This window comes from Carcharhinus amblyrhynchos, chromosome 8 (assembly GCF_965287045.1).
Source record: "Carcharhinus amblyrhynchos chromosome 8, sCarAmb.v2.hapA, whole genome shotgun sequence".
NCBI lineage: Eukaryota > Metazoa > Chordata > Chondrichthyes > Carcharhiniformes > Carcharhinidae > Carcharhinus > Carcharhinus amblyrhynchos.
This window is the reverse complement of record NC_137331.1, coordinates 79,341,284-79,358,916: the sequence shown is the minus strand read 5'-3', so window position 1 is coordinate 79,358,916 and position 17,633 is coordinate 79,341,284. Positions and strand designations below refer to the sequence as shown.

The 17,633-nt window shown below is 45.4% G+C and overlaps 1 protein-coding gene and 1 pseudogene across 9 annotated transcripts in view; both read left to right on the top strand.

Annotated features, from left to right (window-relative positions):
* Positions 1-17,633, top strand: part of dlgap1a (discs, large (Drosophila) homolog-associated protein 1a) — a 654,490-nt gene that overhangs the window by 613,744 nt on the left and 23,113 nt on the right. The window lies entirely within an intron of this gene.
* LOC145346921 (small nuclear ribonucleoprotein F pseudogene) lies at positions 1,443-3,297 on the top strand (annotated as a pseudogene).

Sequence of the window (17,633 nt, the reverse complement as noted above, 5' to 3'; positions counted from 1 at the left end):
CATGCAAACTCCACACAGAAAAGTCACCCAACCTGGAAATCAAACCCAGGTCCCTGACGCTGTGAGGCAGCAGTGCTAACCACTGTGTTGCCCCCGCTATTTAATGTATTAAGACGTCAAAATGGCAGCAGGAAGCACCCACACAAGTAATGGCAAAATGTTGCGGATGCTGGAATCTGAAACACAAATGGAAAATGCTGGAGAAACTCAGCAGGTCTGACAGCATTTGTGGAGAGAGAATAGAGCCAACATTTCAAGTCTGGATGATGAAGTGTCATCCAGACTCAAAATGTTGGCTCCATTCTCTCTCCACAGATGCTGTCAGACCTCCTCAGTTTTTCCAGCAATTTCTGTTTTTGTTCCACACAAGTAATATTGTACCATTGCTTGAGGGAGAAACAGATCAACCAAATAATTACAATCCAGTCAGCCTTACCTCTGTTGGGGAAACTGTCAGAAAAAATGCTAAGGATTGAATAAATCTTCATTTGGAAAGACACAGATTGATTAAAGACAGTCAGTACATATTTGTTAAGGGAAGGTTGTATCTGACTAACATGATAAGGAGGCAGCAGGGAGAGTCGTATGAGGGTAGCAGATTTGAAATAGTCTGTTTGAATTTTAGCAAGGTTTTTGATAATGTTCCACACGGCTGATAGGCCATCAAAGTAAAAGTCCATGGGATCCAAGGCAAAGTGGCAAATTGGATTCAAAATTAGTCTAAAGGCAGGAAGCAAAGGCCAAAAGCAATGGTCAGTGATTGTCTTTGTGACTGGAAAGCTGTTTCCAGTGGGGTTGCACAGGGCTCTTGCCTTTTATGATATGTATCAATGATATGGACTTGAATACATACTCAAGTAATTAAAGTACTTAATTACTATTGAAATGATAAAGACAGAAAGATGCAAGTAACAATTTCATGATGAGCTGAACAGCTCATTTCTGTTTTCTAGTTATCGATGATCCAAATGATTGCACTTTTAAATATTCCTTACACTCCACGATTAAAAATCACATTGTAAATAGAGGGACAATGGAAGGGTTATTTACTATGTTATTGATAGAAATTTACTTGAGCAACTTCCATATACTTATTCATCTACCTGCAGTGATAACCACATTTAGTACCACAAAACAATTAATTTGCTATCTCTGGCAAGGCATCTTTCATTGGAGATATTGATCTATACTCTTCACTCCATTTGCCGCCATCACACATTTTTGCAAAAAATATAAGGGGGCTCTGATTTGTCATGAACAATGCACCCAAGTCTAAGATGTTAATATATAATCAATAAAAATAGTGGTCTCTGTAGCAATCCCTGTAGAACCTCGCTGTATGTTTTCCTTTTGTGGAGAAACAACTATTCATCATTGCTTTCTGTTTCCAGTCACTGAACGAATTTTGTGCCATTTTCAGGCCATCCTGGCCCTTTTGTTCCATGGGCTCCAACTTCGCTAGTAAGCCTATCACATGGCACTTTTTGGAAGTCTATGCGTACCACATTAACTGTATTACCCTCATCAAGCAACTCTGTTGCCTTATCGAAAAACTCAATCAAGTTAGTTAAAGACGACTGTCCTTTAACGAATCTATGCTGATTTTCTTTAATTGATCCACAATGGTTCCAGTTCTGCTGAAAAAATACATTTTTGCTTAGGCTTTTTACCTTGTACTCATCACACCCGGAGATGGAGTTTGTGAGGTAGACCTAAATTTGAGGCTTCAGTCTTTGGTTGGAGGATATTTCAGCACCTCCAGCACTGGATTTTGGATAAGCAGACAAGAGTTTAGAGAAAAAGGAGTGGTAAGGGAGAGCTGGATGTGGTCTGCAGTCATGTGGAAACTGGCATTTTGGGCCCGATTTTACCATTTTCATTCTAAGTGCCAATTCTGGGCATAGTACAGATCTGACTCAGAAATCCGCTTTCAGGCGCCCCCATACGCTCTCAGTCACCTCCAATCCGATTTGTGCTGTAGGCAGGGCTTAGCGCTGCTGGAACGATCGGAGCTCTGAACTGTGAATGCGCAGTTAGAAAAAGGTTGGAAAAAGTGCACCTGTGTCAGATCACTCCCAAGCCACAGAAAGTGGAGAAAGCAGCCTGGGATCGAAAAGCAGGAACGAGGGTGTATCTCGGGGGGAGGGGGTAGGGAGGCGGGTGAGATGTACCTCGGGGGGGACAGATGGATCTCTGGGGCGGGGGTAGATGGATCTTGGAGGGGGGGCAGAAGGATGTCTGAGGTGGGGGGCACATGGATCTCTGGTGGGGGGAGGCAAATGGATCTCTGGGTAGTGGGGGGATGGATAAGAGGGGCAGTGATGTGTGTGTGTGTCCCTTATCCATCCCTCTACTACTCAGACCGATCGCCACCCCTGCCCCCTCCCCTCCCACTGATCGCCCGCAGAGTGGCAGTGGACCCCCATGTCCCTCCTCCTTCCCCCCCCCCCCCGCCCCCACCAGAGAACCATCTGCCCCCCTCTCCAGAGACCCATCTGTCCCCCCCCAGTAGAGATCCATCAGACAACGATCTGGCCTCACCCCACCTTCCCTCCAGAAGAACATCTGACCCGCCTCCTCACCCCCCTACCACCAGACAACAATCAGCCCTCCCCCCAGGCATGGTGAGGGAGGGAGATAGAGGAGCCGGGCCCCAAGGGATCTCTGTAACCTCCCCCCGCGGGAGTTACCATTGAATCCAAAACCTTTTCTCAGTGGCTTAACTGGCAAACCAGTGATGGTGAAGTTAAAATGGGGAATGGAATACAAGGACTACTTGGGTATCAATCGATGGATATATGAACATGCAGCTGGCGAACACAGAAAAATATATTGGTGGTGTTTTAGCGGGTCACCTTGACGAAGTTCTAATAAGGTGTAACAATGTCTTGCACATCAGAGAAGTTGAGGAAGAGGAAGAAGATGGGGAAATGAGAGAGTAACATTCCTTTTTATTTGAAGAGTAACAATGTATAGGATTTTTGAGTACTTTTCTTATATTCAGCCATTTGAATACGCTGTATTTGCCTCCACAAGTCTGCCCAATATGTGCCAGGACATTCCATGCCTGAATTGGCCTGATCAGTCCTCTTCAGACACACTGCATCCAGCCTCAAAATGCCTAATGGTGTTGAGGTCCTCATCAATGGCGATGGACGAGCAACATTTGATTTGCAGTGACTAGGTCAGGGGTTTGTACTGTGCTGCAAAGTGTAGATGACAAACTATAACTATAATTTAATTGTAGACAACTGTTCTAGTTTGATTCTGAATATGTTCAAATGTGAATTGAGGTGTAAGTTGAACCAATGAAAATAGTTTTCAATCTGAAAAAAACAGACAACGATCAGCCCTCCCCCCCCACCACCAGACAATGATCAGCCCATCCCCCCGTCAGAGATCCATCTGACCCGCCACCTCCTCCTCCACACCCAACCAGACAACAATCTGACCTCACTCCCCTCCTCCCCACTCCATCCAGAGAATGACCTAACCCACCTCCACCCCCACCCCCACCCCCACCACTGATCTGAGTCAGAGAACTGTTGCAAAGACTGAATGTGCTCTTCAGAGGCTGGAGCACCTGACTCAGACTTTTATTCAGCAGGTCCCTAAAAGCGTGGTTCTGGATTGGTAAACACGGTGGTAAAGGGGGAAATGCTGATAGAGTTGGGCGGGCAGTTCATTAATTCAATTTAAATATATGCAATACGTTGTGCCCAATTTGGGCACGGAATGGATCCTCACCATTTGCAGGTCTCAGTAAAGTGGCAATCTGCGCAGACTCAGGTGCAGATCGCGATAAAGGCCTCACACCCGACTTTACCACGATTTCACGCCCGGAAATGGCCGCAAATTGTTGGTAAAATTGGGCCCTTTGTTTTCAGTTATATTGCCCTGAACGTAGTATATAGCTGGGAAATAAAAAGAAATAGAACGACAGCTTATTTCATTAGCTTATAACAACTGTTCCTCTTACAAAATATTCAAAGTTCAGAAGTTTTAGCAGCTCTTTGAATTGCTTTAAACAGCAGTAATTTCCAATTTGGCCCACATGATCCTATCATAACTTTGGCAGGAGGTGATCAGAGACCCCTGAGAAATTATGATAGATCAAGGAATTCCTACAGAACTGTTACCCCTTAATTGAAAGCAATTGAAAGCGAAAGAAAAACGATATCCTTGCTCACCTCCACCCATGAGATAGTCAGCAGAAAAGGAACTGCCACATTGGAAGAAGGTTCCAGTAATTATTTATTTTGCCTGATGGCCTATAAGCACAGAACTGTCAATCAACACTGAGATATCCACTACAATAGACTCGCACCCCCTGGTGGGTCAGCAATCCCAAAACATTGTGTCTGTCCCTTTCTCACAGCTTGAGTTTTCAAACAATTGTACCTTTGTGGGCAGAAAAGGCATTAATGACTAACTGTTAATCCTCTATCCCTTAACTGATTATTTGCCAGATCAAGTAACCTTGTTCATTCATTGCATCCTGCCTTTACTCCATTCTGTTTTAGACCATAAGGCAAGAATGCTTTTACCTGCACCCTGTCACCCATCACAGCTTGTATTTGGGCAAGATTTTGTTCCACAATTTTAATTAAACCTAACAGGGAAACATCAGAGCTCAAAATGACACAAATTATACAATTGCACTCATATATTTATGTACATACATTGCTTCATATCGTATAGCTATATGAAATATGGAGGTAATAGGCCCATAGAAGTACAAACAATACCCTTGGTTCACGTACACGCTTAGGATGTGAGTCGTGTCAGATTCCATATTGGGAGACTGATCAGTGCACGTGGAAAGCAGAATTCTCTGGCCAATATCCCCAACACTTTCCTGACTTCACTCCAGTTAAATCTGTGGCGAAGGCTTGTGCATGTCCACTACAGGGCCTTATAGAATCATAGAAACCCTACAGTGCAGAAGGAGGCCATTCAGCCTATGGAGTCTTCAGCGACAACAATCCCACTCAGGCCCTATCCCCATAACCCCACATATTTATCCATCTGCTGCTGGTATTTACCCAGTGCCAAGCAGGAGGCTCAGCATGTGGGGAGCACGACAAGCATACCTGTGCGGGGTTGCTTGAAGGCTCTCGATGGGGAGAGGGGTCCCTCATTCAAAGGCACTCAGTATCTGACTGGGGGACCCAGGGACCTCCTGAGAACTACCTGCAGCCCTCTGTTCACCACCTTTCATCTCTGATCCAGGATCCTAGACTCAGGTATGTTTCACACTGGCAGCAGCCACCATCTCCCTGGTGGCACTACCACTCAGTAGAGCTACCGGCCATTCCTGGCAGGCAAGACGGGCGCCCTGTGTCCTTAATCCCAAGGAAAACCCACTGCTGGCCCACCAAATGCCTGGTTGGGACAATATGCAGCAGGCCTTTGCAATAAAAGGTAACACAGGGCCTTTACCAGCTGTCCAGCATCAGGGACCACCCAGTTGTCTCCACAAGGTTATGCCCACAGTTAGTGTCTACTGGAAGTCTGCAGGATAGGCTGAATGTGATACCAGCACTCTCATTTTGGAAGTGAACATTCCAGTTAACACCATCTCTCAATCGTTTATGGAACAACAGCAACCTGGCAATTCTGCACCAGTGTTACTTAATGGGATCATCAGGTGCTTCAGGCTAATAGCTGATTGATTACTATTGGCAGTTGCTATGATTGTACCAGTGTTTCTAGAGCTTTAAAGTTTCTAAAATCTACAGACAGTACCATGGCAGGTGTTGAAGATTTTTTTTCTGACTTCAAGACTTCCGCACAGACTAGTTGCTTAGGCAGGCGTGACATGGTGGGCATTCCCCTTGAACCAACAGATTGTTGGGAGAATGAGCAGAGGACAAACAAACCATAACAATCTGCTAGAACAGCTGAGTTCTGACGGAGATAGCTGCAGAGACCGTGGAGGCCTAAGTGGTGATCTTTCAGGGATCACTAGAGCCAGGGAGAGTCCCAAAGGACTGGAAAGGCACTAATGTAATACCTATTTAAGAAGGGAGATGAGAAATTACAGGCCAGTTAGTCTGACTTTGGTCATTAGTATGATTTTAGAGTCCATTATTAAGGATGAGATTTCGGAGTACGTGGAAGTGTATGGTGAAATAGGGCAAAGTCAGCATGGTTTGATCGAGGGGAGGTCATGTCTGACAGATCTGTTAGAATTCTTTGAGGAGGTAATGAGCAGGTTAGACAAAGGAGAGCGGATAGATGTTATTTACCTGGATTTCCAGAAAGCCTTTGACAAAGTGTCGTACAGGAAGCTGCTGGGTAACATAAGAAGCCATGGTGTTAGAGACAAGGTACCAGCATGGATAATAGGTTGGCTGACTGGCAAAAGGCAGAGAGTAAGGGTAAAGTGGTCCTTTTCAGGATGGCAGCTGGTGACTAGTGGAGCACATAACGGATCAGTGTTAATCTAGATGAAAGAACTGAGGGCATTGTGGCCAAATTTGCAGATAATACAAAGATAGGTGGAGGGACAGGTAGTATTGAGGAGGCGGGGAGACTGCAGAAAGACTTGCACAAGTGGGAGAATGGGCAAAGAAGTGGCAAATGGAATACAACGTGGGAAAGTGTAAAGTTATAGACTTTGGTGGAAATAGAGGCATGAACTATTTTCTAAGAGGGGAGAGAATTCAGAAATCAGAAATGCAAAGCCACCTGGGAATCCTAGTTCAGGATTCTCTTAAGTTAATTTGTAGATTGAGTTGATAGTTAGGAAGGCAAATGCAATGTTAGCTTTCATATCGAGGCGCCTAGAATAAAAAAAGCACATAAACCATTTGGAATATTGTAAGCAATTTTGGGCCTTGTATCTAAGGAAGGATATGCTGGACTTGAAGAGGGCCCGGAGAAGATTCATGAGAATGATCTCAGGAATAAAAGGTTTGATGTAAGAGGAGTGTTTGAGAGCTCTGGGTCTGCACTCAATGGAGTTTAGAAGGATATGGTAGGATCTTATTGAAACTTACAGGATACTGAAAGGCCTGGATAGGATGGACATGGAGAAGATGTTTCCATTAGTAGGAGAGACTGGGATCTGAGGGCACAGCTTCAGAGTAAAGGGATGACCCTTTAGAACTGAGATGAGGAGGAATTTCTTCAGCCAGAGGGAGGTAAATCTGTGGAATTCATTGCTATGGAGGGCAGTTCATTGTGTGTATTTAAGACAGATAGATGAGCTCTTAATTGTTAAAGGATTAAAGGTTATGGGGAAAAGGCAGAAGAAGGGGTTGAGCCATGCTCAAATGGCAAAGCAGACCCGATGGACCGAATGGCCTAATTTTGTCCCTGTATATCTTATAAATATTCTCGAAGGGTGGATAAAGTCTATATAATTGTCATCACCCCTTTTCTTTCCGTTCCCTGCTCTTTAAACATGAAAAAAACTGAATTAAGTTGTCAATGAAAGTGGGAAAAAAAACCTTGGCTGGGCTGCTATGATTGACAAGTTATCTCGTGTGGGTTAGAAAAAAAATTACCATCTGATTACACAGTTTCAATTAAGGTCGTTGTTGACATTTCCCAAAGGCTAGTATTACATCATTGTGAATACTTGGTCGAGTTTCAAAGGCTACAGCTACTCAACAGGAAGCTCCGAGTTCACAGTTTGATTAACAGTTTAAGGAGTTTATAAAAGTTTTAACTGTTTTTAATGTGGGGTTGGAATAGTAGTTTGTTTTTATAAGTGATTAACCAATTGAGATTTAAAAGTTATGAATAGGTCTCATGAATGGGAGTTCTTAAAAATTTTTGTACATGGGAGTGTATATGAGTGAGAGCTGTACTAAATTGTTTGAAGTTTATGCTTTTCATCGCTACATGGCTCCTGAATGTTTGAGGACTCTGGGTCTGTACTCAATACTCAATGTAGTTTAGAAGGATGAAGAGGGATCTTATTGAAACTTACAGAATACTGAAAGGACTGGATAGAATGGACGTAGAAAAGATGTTTCCATTAGTAGGGGAGACTAGGATCCGAGGGCACAGCTTGGACTAAAGGGACAACCCTTTAGAACCTAGATGAGGAGAAATTTCTTCAGCCAGAGGGTAGTGAATCTGTGGAATTAATTGCCATAAAAGGCTGTGGATGCCAGTTCATTGAGTGTATTTAAGACAAAGATAGATAAGTTTTTGATTGATAAGAGGATTAAATGTTATGGGGAAAAGGGGGGTGAATGGGGCTGAGAAATATAACAATCGTGATGGAATGGCAGAGCAGACTTGATGGGCTGAATAGCCTAATTCTGCTCCTACATATCTTATAAATGCTCTTGAAGGGTGGATGAGGTCTTTATAACTGTGTTTTACCCATGCTGAAATGGGGTAAGTGATTATGGAGATGGCATGGGGATATGAAGGATCACTGGGGGTGAGTGGGAGGCATGAGTTGGCATGACAAGAGTTATAGGATAGGAAAAGATTGAGAATAGGCGAGTGGACAATGGCTCAAATCACCACTAAGTCAATGGGTGATAAACATGACACTGCAGATATGCTTTCATTCATCACAATTAATCTTTGAACATTGCACCTGAGATGGAATGGCAGAGGAAGGCCACAATTGAGAATTAAGAATTCTCAAAACCATCTCTCCCTATCTGCCCACACAACCCTACACTCCACAAAATGTTCCACTGTTCATTAAAATAGGAATATATAATAGACGTCTAAAGATTAAATATCCAACCTTTAGAAGCCTCTGCCATTCTTCAAGGTTCTTCCACAGTCCCTATAAGTGGAAACAAGAATTATTTGAGAATAGTGTGCTTTGTGCACTGAGTGCTAAGTCAGGAAGTCTGGTAAATATTTCTCAAGCTGTAAATTAGATCAACAGTTAGAATCTTTACTTATCTTAGAAACTTTAAAACTGCAAAAGAAACTGCAAGCCAATGAAGATTCCTGATTAACAGAAACTGCCTAGCCATGGCAGTTAACTGTCAATCAACTAAAAGTGATTGCCTTACTGTGTACTTGTTTTAACTTGGGTTGGAGTCATAAACCTGGATGGGGGTGAAACATTAAACAGGCAGGGGATGAGATGAGCCCATTGCACTGGGGGTGTGCTAACACCTGCAATGGTGGTTTGCTTAAGCTAGGTTAGAGTAAAGGATCAGGTTAGCCAATGAGGTTAAACTGATGCAATTTTTAAAAGCCATCTTGGCTTTATAGCCAGGATGAAGCATTAGATCAACCGAGGGAGTGCAGTGCTTCATTTTGTCAGCTTGATTCTTGTTTGATTGAGCTCAAGAAGGGATGCAAAGTCTTGACTTGTCAACTTGGATCTTGTATGTCCCCCATGTGGGGACCATGTTTGGACTTAATTTGAACTGGCTTTTTTGATTAGAATTTTTTTTAAACTCTCTTAAGTAGACAGTATTTGCTATAGTGATCTGGAAACCCAAATGCTAATTTGGGAATTTGGTGTAACTGGCAATTCTCTGCTGAAGGAGAAGGAGGTGCTGCTTATAATTTTATGTCTGGTAGCTGGTGAATATTTTTCTATTGTCTCCAAACTAAGGGAACCTTGTTCTTACTTTGGCTAACGGTTTGCTAATTCAGTACATTAAGTAAATAAGGTTAGACTGACATGGCAGGGCTGATTGCACAATTTCAGGTACTCTCTGTTTCTTCCCAGGGTTTTATGCTGTGAACCAGTATGCTCATAGAGTTTGTGTGCGCTTCTGTCAGTGTTTTCAACTTTCAGTGTTTACATCAGCTCAGCTCACCGAGAAGTAGGGGCATCTTTCCACTCGTTGGTGACAAAGCTCTGCCCCCTCAATCACATTATTATCCTGGCACTCAAATGTCTAACCTTGTGCATCTCTCACCCTGTATTTGTGTGGCTTGCAGGGACAAGGTTCCCATCACAAACAGGGGAAGAAGCATTGTGCATCCCTTCACCTGAGCACTCACCAAGGTCACTAATACTAATTGCAAATGGTCACTTCTGGCAGGCAGCTGAGTGTTTGGACATGCTCTGGGCATGCATGGTTGCTTAAGACCAGGTGTAGGGGAGCAATGAGCTAAGAGTGATGTCCTGAAGCTGACGTACGCTCCTTATTCACAATGCATGTGCCCTTCTGGGCTTCACAGTGCCTGAGTGTTTTGAACTTAACAAGGGCCAAGGCTGGCCATGAGGGCAAAATGCCTGTGACAAAGAGGAGGCTTGCAAGTATTTGACATTTTTGTGCTCAGGTGGTCAACATCCATAAGTAATCCAGGATCCCTAACTGAGAGTGCTGGATGTTAATATGATTTGGAAAATGCAGCACAGACGACTGAGTCATTTCTAAATGGATTCACAGCAGTGGAAGGTCATCAGCTGCCTTGTCCCAAATGTGAATTAGTGAATTCACCATTGATGTTACACAGTGCATTGTTCCACTCGTTCATATGTATCTCCTTGAGGAACTTTGTCATGTTGAAGACGTACAGCTATGGTACCACTGAGGATCATACAACTGTTCCTGCATCTTGTAAGCTGCTGTTGCGACTGGGATGAATCTGATGCCAGGACACCCTCCTCTATTTGGCACCTCATTTCAGCAAGGAGACATGCTGCTGAGGCTTCCTGAATCCTTCAAAGGGTAAGGACAATGTGAGTCTGATGTGTAACCATTCACTCTCATATAAAAGTGCATGAGTGAAATGAGAGGAATAGCAACACTGGTGTTCACATTGGCCCATGTTGGAGGGCTCTTGTCCAAGAGGGTACTCATAACAACCCATCATCCTCCTGGTGGCTAGCAGGGTCTCATGCACACTTGCCTCTTCTGGCCCGTGTTCTGGCCTCTTCCTCTGCAGCCTCCTTTTCATTAAACTCAATAGTCTTATCTCTTTAGAGCTGCAGCTCCTCCATCTGGCAAGTTCTCTGTCCTTTGCAGGACCAGGTTACACAGCATGCAGCAACACAATTATCAGTATTGAAGCACTCCACTAGATCTGTCCAGGCATCATGTTTTTAGGATCAGGATGGTATTCTCCAGCAATGCTCGGCTAGATCCATGAACCTCATCGTACTTTCTATCTGCAGATGTCTGAGGCTGCTGCATGAACATCGTGTGCCATGTCCTTTGCGGGCACCACGTCACTGAGGAGCCAGGCCTGGATCCTATTTGGACCTGGAGGATTTCCAGGATCTGTGATCTATTCAAGATTTACGAGTCATGGATTCTCAGTATCTCCTGCAAATCTCAGTTTCTTGTGGTAGCAGACCAGCTATACATTCAGTGATTAATTGCCTTCCTGGTTTATGTATTGCAGTGCCTGTTGCCGTGAAGTTTCTATAGTCGCTTGAATGCAGTCAATGGCACCCTACTCCTGTGGGAATCTGGCAATCTCAGCAAAGCTCTGGTATCCTGGCTTGCTTGACTTCTGTTGAAGTTGACTTGATTGTAGGGCATGAAGGGTGCCTGTGACCTCATAATGTATTTGTTTGTGGATATTTGTGAGAGCCCACAGAGGAACCCTGTGAGGCCCTGAAAGGACCCACTGGCGTGGAAGGTCAGTTCAGTGGTTACTTTCACAACCACCAGCAATGGATGCCCTCCCAGTGCTATGGTGCCAATTCCTGAAGAATGTAGTAAATGTAACAAGGCCCCTGAACATGTGGTGCCATTGGCAACAATGATCCTTGCTCATCTGCAGGTAAGCCATGTGAGTTTTGTGGGCCCTGGGACTTGTTCATCGCCTACACATGATAGTTCCTTGAGCCTCACACCGTGTCTGGAGGAGACATTGCTCTTGAGGGTTTTGCTGCTCCCTTTGGTGATCCAGGTGCTTCCCATTGCAAGTTTCTCCTCTCTGCCTGTAAATGATAATGCAGCCAGTAATAAATCCAGCCTCCATCTTCCTGATGGTCTCCTCCCTGCAATATCAATGAGAAAGAGGTAAGTGTCAGCATTAGTCTCCAAGCATCCTGTTTCTGTTGATTATTCCTCAGTGAATATGGGTTCAAGGGCTTTGCCCCCATGTCAAAAAGCACTCGACCCTGAAATTATGACTGGTGCAAGGTGCATACCAAGGTCACCCCCTGCCCCAACATGACTGACTGCTGTGACATTACTTTGGCCTGGTGTGTTGACATGCTGCTTTCACCCCAGGCACTGAGATCCTCATTTACTGAACTTCAATACTACACACATGGGAATAACCATGAATGTTTTCTGATGTTTCATCAGAAAATGGAGATTATGTCGTGGGGGCGAGTGTGGGGGGGCTTCTGCAGTCAGTATCCAGTCAGACAGTTGCGCTGAGGTGTGTTATTAATCTAGGGAATTTCCATGCTGCAGATAAGGGTTAAAACAAGGAGATTGATTAGTTCCACTTTATGGGATTAGTCCTGCATGAATGTGCAAGATTGCTTTACTTTCCTGATTCCCCTGCACCATCCTTGAAATTTCTTCACTCAAAACTGTGCATCCTTGAAATGCTGCATCCTAAGAGCATGCTCCATCATGCGTTTAAGACTGAGATAGGTGGGGTTACAGGCAATTGAGGGTGATGGAGAGGCGGCAGGAAAGTGGAGTTGAGGCCAAAGGTTATTGATGATCGTACTCAATGTTGAAGCAAGCTCGAGGGGCCAAATGATTTACTGCTCTTCCTGCCCAACTGAGGACATCTTCAGACTGATCACATCTTCCACTTTTCCAAATCCGTTCACTGGTTTCTTCAGCTGTGCCTTCCTACTACTGGGGCAAGTACAGGTCACACAACGCAATCAGTTAACCTCCCCCTTCCCTTCAGTTCCAGTCACTGCCTGCCATGTGTTAAAATGAGTACAAGCAGCAGGCAGCTTTGGGCGAGATCTTCTGGCCATTCCCACTGGCAGAATCATCCGGTCCCCCTGGCAGTGGAGGGCATGAACAACGAGAACCTCAGCGAGACTGGAAGATTTTTCTGCTGGTCAATGGCAGCCGGCCTCCCCCACTGCAAATCATGCCATGGGTGGGGCGGGGGGGCAGTGGAGGAATCCTACCCTCTGTTTTAATTTATGAGGATCTGTGCTCAAGGTGCTTCTGGACATGGACACCATCGGCCCTAAGAAGTACCATGTAACCAGAGCAGGGTAGGGGAAGCTTTGGAATGGTTAGTGAGTGGAATGGGATTGTACATCATTACAGGTTCTTTAAAAAATTGTTAGGTAAGTTCACTTTTATTTCCTTTGTAATGAAGACAAATTATATACATTGCATTCGAGTTTAAATTTAAACAATGTTAACATAGTGTTAAGAATATCAATGGTTGTGGTCAAACTATCAACTTTTACATGTTTCACTGTCTTTTATGAAACTTAGAAATATTTTCTTTGCAGAACTGTGTCATTGGTTTAACAGTTCAATTGTTTTCCATTGTCAGTTTTAAGAACATAAGAACATAAGAAATAGGAGCAGGAGTAGGCCATCTAGCCCTTCGAGCCTGCCCCGCCATTCAATAAGATCATGGCTGATCTGTTGTGGCTCAGTTCCACTTTCCCGCCCTCTCCCCATAACCCTTAATCCCCTCTCTTATCAAGAACCCATCAACCCGCTTCTTAAAAATATTTAGCGAGGCAGCCTCCACCACTTCAACGGGCAGAGAATTCCAGAGATTCACCACCCTTTGAGTGAAGAAGTTCCTCCTCAACTCCATTCTAAACCGCCTCCCCTTTATCTTGAGGCTGTGCCCCCTAGTCCTACTGTCTTTTTTGAGCGGGAAGAGTCTCTCCACCTCTATCCTATCCATCCCATTCATCATCTTATACGTCTCAATGAGATCTCCCCTCATTCTTCTAAACTCTAACGAGTACAAGCCTAGTTTATTCAGCCTCTCCTCATAGCTCAATCCCCTCAACTCCGGTATCAGCCTAGTAAACCTCCTCTGCACTCCCTCCAGGGCCAAAATATCCTTGCGCAGGTGCGGCGCCCAAAACTGCACACAGTACTCCAGCTGCGGCCTCACCAATGCCCTATACAGCTGCAGCAAGACCTCCCTACTTTTATATTCAATCCCCCTCGCTATGAAGGCCAGCATCCCATTCGCCTTCCTGACCACCTGCTGCACCTGCAAGCTGGGTTTTTGCGACTCATGCACAAGGACCCCGAGGTCCCTCTGCACCGTCGCCTGCTGCAGTTTTTCGCCACGTAAGTAATAGTCCTTCCTACCATTCTTCCTACCAAAGTGGACCACCTCACACTTGCCAACATTAAATTCCATTTGCCATTTCCTGGCCCATTCTCCCAGCCTATCTAGATCCTTCTGCAGACTCTCCACACCCTCCGCACAATTTGCCTTTCCCCCAATCTTGGTGTCATCAGCAAATTTCGACACCCTGCACTCGGTTCCCTCCTCCAGATAAATGGTAAATAGCTGAGGCCCCAGCACCGACCCCTGGGGCACCCCACTAGTCACCAACCGCCAATCCGAATAGCACCCATTGACCCCCACTCTCTGCCTCCTATTTGACAACCAATCCTCTATCCACGCTAACACCCTACCCCCAACTCCATGTCCCCTGACCTTCTGCAATAACCTCTTGTGAGGTACCTTGTCAAACGCCTTCTGAAAATCCAGAAAGACCACATCCACCGGCTCTCCTCTATCCACTGCCCTAGACACATCCTCATAGAACTCCAGTAAATTTGTCAGACACGACTTCCCTTTAATGAAACCGTGTTGCGTCCGCCCTATCAAGCAATTCCCTTCAAGATGCCTCGCAATTTCCTCCTTAATGACGGATTCTAACATTTTACCTACCACAGACGTTAAACTAACCGGCCTATAATTCCCCGCCTTTTGCCTGGCACCCTTCTTAAACAACGGCGTAACATTAGCCGTTTTCCAATCTTCCGGCACTTCCCCGGAATCCAGCGACGTCTGGAAAATAACCACCAAGGCATCCACTATCACCTCCGCCATTTCTTTCAGAACCCTCGGATGCATTCCATCCGGTCCTGGGGACTTGTCCACAATCAGCCCCTCCAGTCTATCGAGCACCACCTCTCTAGTAACAGTAATGTCATTAAGACCCTCCATTCCTACCACCTTTCCATCTCTAACACCCGGCAAATTATTCACGTCCTCCTCCGTGAAGACAGAAACAAAAAAGTTATTCAAGACCTTCGCCATATCCCCATCCCCTACCACTAGCTCCCCTTTCTCATCCTCTAAAGGACCAACGTTCACCCTAGCCAGCCTCTTCCTTTTTATATATTTATAAAAACTCTTGCTATCCTTTTTTATATTAAGTGCTAGCCCAGCCTCATAGCTTCTCCTACCCTCCTTTATCAACTTCTTTGTCAATCTTTGTTGACATTTAAACCTTTCCCAATCCTCTTCTCGCCCACTACTCTTAGCTACTCTAAATTCCTCCGCTTTTAATTTAACACTTTCCTTCACCTCCTTCGTTATCCACGGCTTATTACCTCTCTTCCTACTGTCCTTTTTAACCATCGGAATAAATTTCTGCTGAGCACCAAGAAAGATCTCCTTAAAGATCCTCCACTGCTCCTCAGCAGACCTACCTTCCAACGCACTCCCCCACATTTGCCAATTCTTCTCTCATCCTACCATACTCCCCTCTATTCAAACAAAGGACGCGTGTCCGGGAACCCACTTTCTCCTCCTCCATCTGCACCAGAAACTCCACCATACAATGATCACTCTCTCCAAGAGGATCCTTCACCGCAAGGTCCCTAATTCTACCCGCCTCATTACATAGCACCAGATCCAAGATAGCTCGCTCCCTCGTCGGCTCCAACACACACTGTTCAAGGAAATTATCCCGGCAGCATTCCAAGAACTCCTCCTCGAGCCCACCTCGTCCAACATGGGTCGACCAATCAATATGCAGATTGAAATCTCCCATAACTACTGCCGTCCCATTCCTGCACACCGCACTTATTTGCGTGTTAACAGCCCGCCCCACCTCCAGATCATTATTCGGGGGCCTATAGACGACACCCACCAGCGTCTTCCTCCCTTTGCTGTTCCTAATCTCCACCCACAACGATTCCACGTTCTGCTCTTTGGCTCCGATATCATCCCTTGCTACCACCTTGATACTATCCTTAATCAGCAGAGCTACGCCACCCCCTCTTTCCTCCTGCCTATCCTTCCTAAACACTTGATAGCCCTGTACATTCATCTCCCAGTCCCTGTCACCTTGCAGCCACGTCTCTGTAATGGCCACCAGATCGTATCCATTTGTGTCGATCTGCGCCACCAGCTCATCCACTTTATTCCGAATGCTTCGTGCATTCAGATAAAGCGCTTTCATCCCAGCCTTCACCTGGACCCTATTTGCCGTAACGCCACCAATTGGGACATCCTCGGCCTCTTCCCTTACCTGTACCCTATCCTTAACTTTAGACCTCGTAGCGTCACCTACCCTCGCACCCTCCCCCCCCCTAATTAGTTTAAAGCCCTGTCTACAGTCCTCTTTACTCGATTCGCCAACACTCTGGTCCCAGCACGATTCAGACCAACCCCATCCTGCCCGAACAAGTCCCACCTACCCCAATACTGGTGCCAATGCCCCATAAATTCGAACCCATTCCTCCCACACCAATCCCTGAGCCACCCATTCACTTCCTTTATCCTGTCAACCCTACGCCCGTCTGCACTCAGTTCAGGCAGTAGCCCAGAGACGACCACCTTGTCGGTTCTACTTTTTAATTCCATTCCCAGCTTCTCATACTCCCTCCCCAGATCCTCAGTCCGCACTTTGCCTACGTCGCCGGCACCCACATGTACTACAACGATCGGGTTCTCACCCTCCCACTCCAGGTTCCTCTGCAGCCCAGCTGCAACATCCCGTACCCGAGCACCAGGCAGACAACACACCCTTCTGTGCACTTTGTCATTGTGACAAAGGACAGTGTCAATACCCTTCACCCCACTATCCCCAATCACTACTACGTTCCTTTTCCCTTTCTCTTTGCCTATGTCCTGCTGCATCACTGTACCGTGTGCAGTTTGCTCACCAACCTCACCTGCCTCGTCCTCTTCCAGACTGGAAGCAAGAACCTCATGCCACAGTCAGATTATGAACCACTAAGGCCTTAAAGAAATAGTTTGCATTTCCTCAATCATTTTTCATCGAAGCTAATCTAATCTGCCTATTTGTGTGTTGACTTAGATCTTTATGGAAAGTATTGATTAAGTAGCAATTTCATACAATCATAGAATTCCTACAGTGCAGAAGGAGGCCATTCAGCCCATCAACTTTACACCAACTCTTCTACCTCAGTCCTATCCCATAACCCCACATATGTACCCCGTTAATCTCCCCTAACCTACACATCTTGGGATGCTAAGGGGTAGCATCCCAATCAACCTAACCCACACATCTTTGGAGTGTGGGAAGAAACCAGAGCACTTGGAGGAAACTAACGCAAACACGAGGAGAACATGCAAATTCCGCACAATCGCCCAGGATGGAATCGAACCTGGTCCCTGGCACTGTGAGGCAAGAGTGCCAACTGTGCCCACCATGCTACCCTAATATAATGACAGCACATTTATAGTTTGTACAAGGAGGACCATATGTGGCTGAGACCTGGGAGGTGGTAGGGACAGGGGGTGGGGAATGATTCTGTTGAACAAGGTTTATAACATGA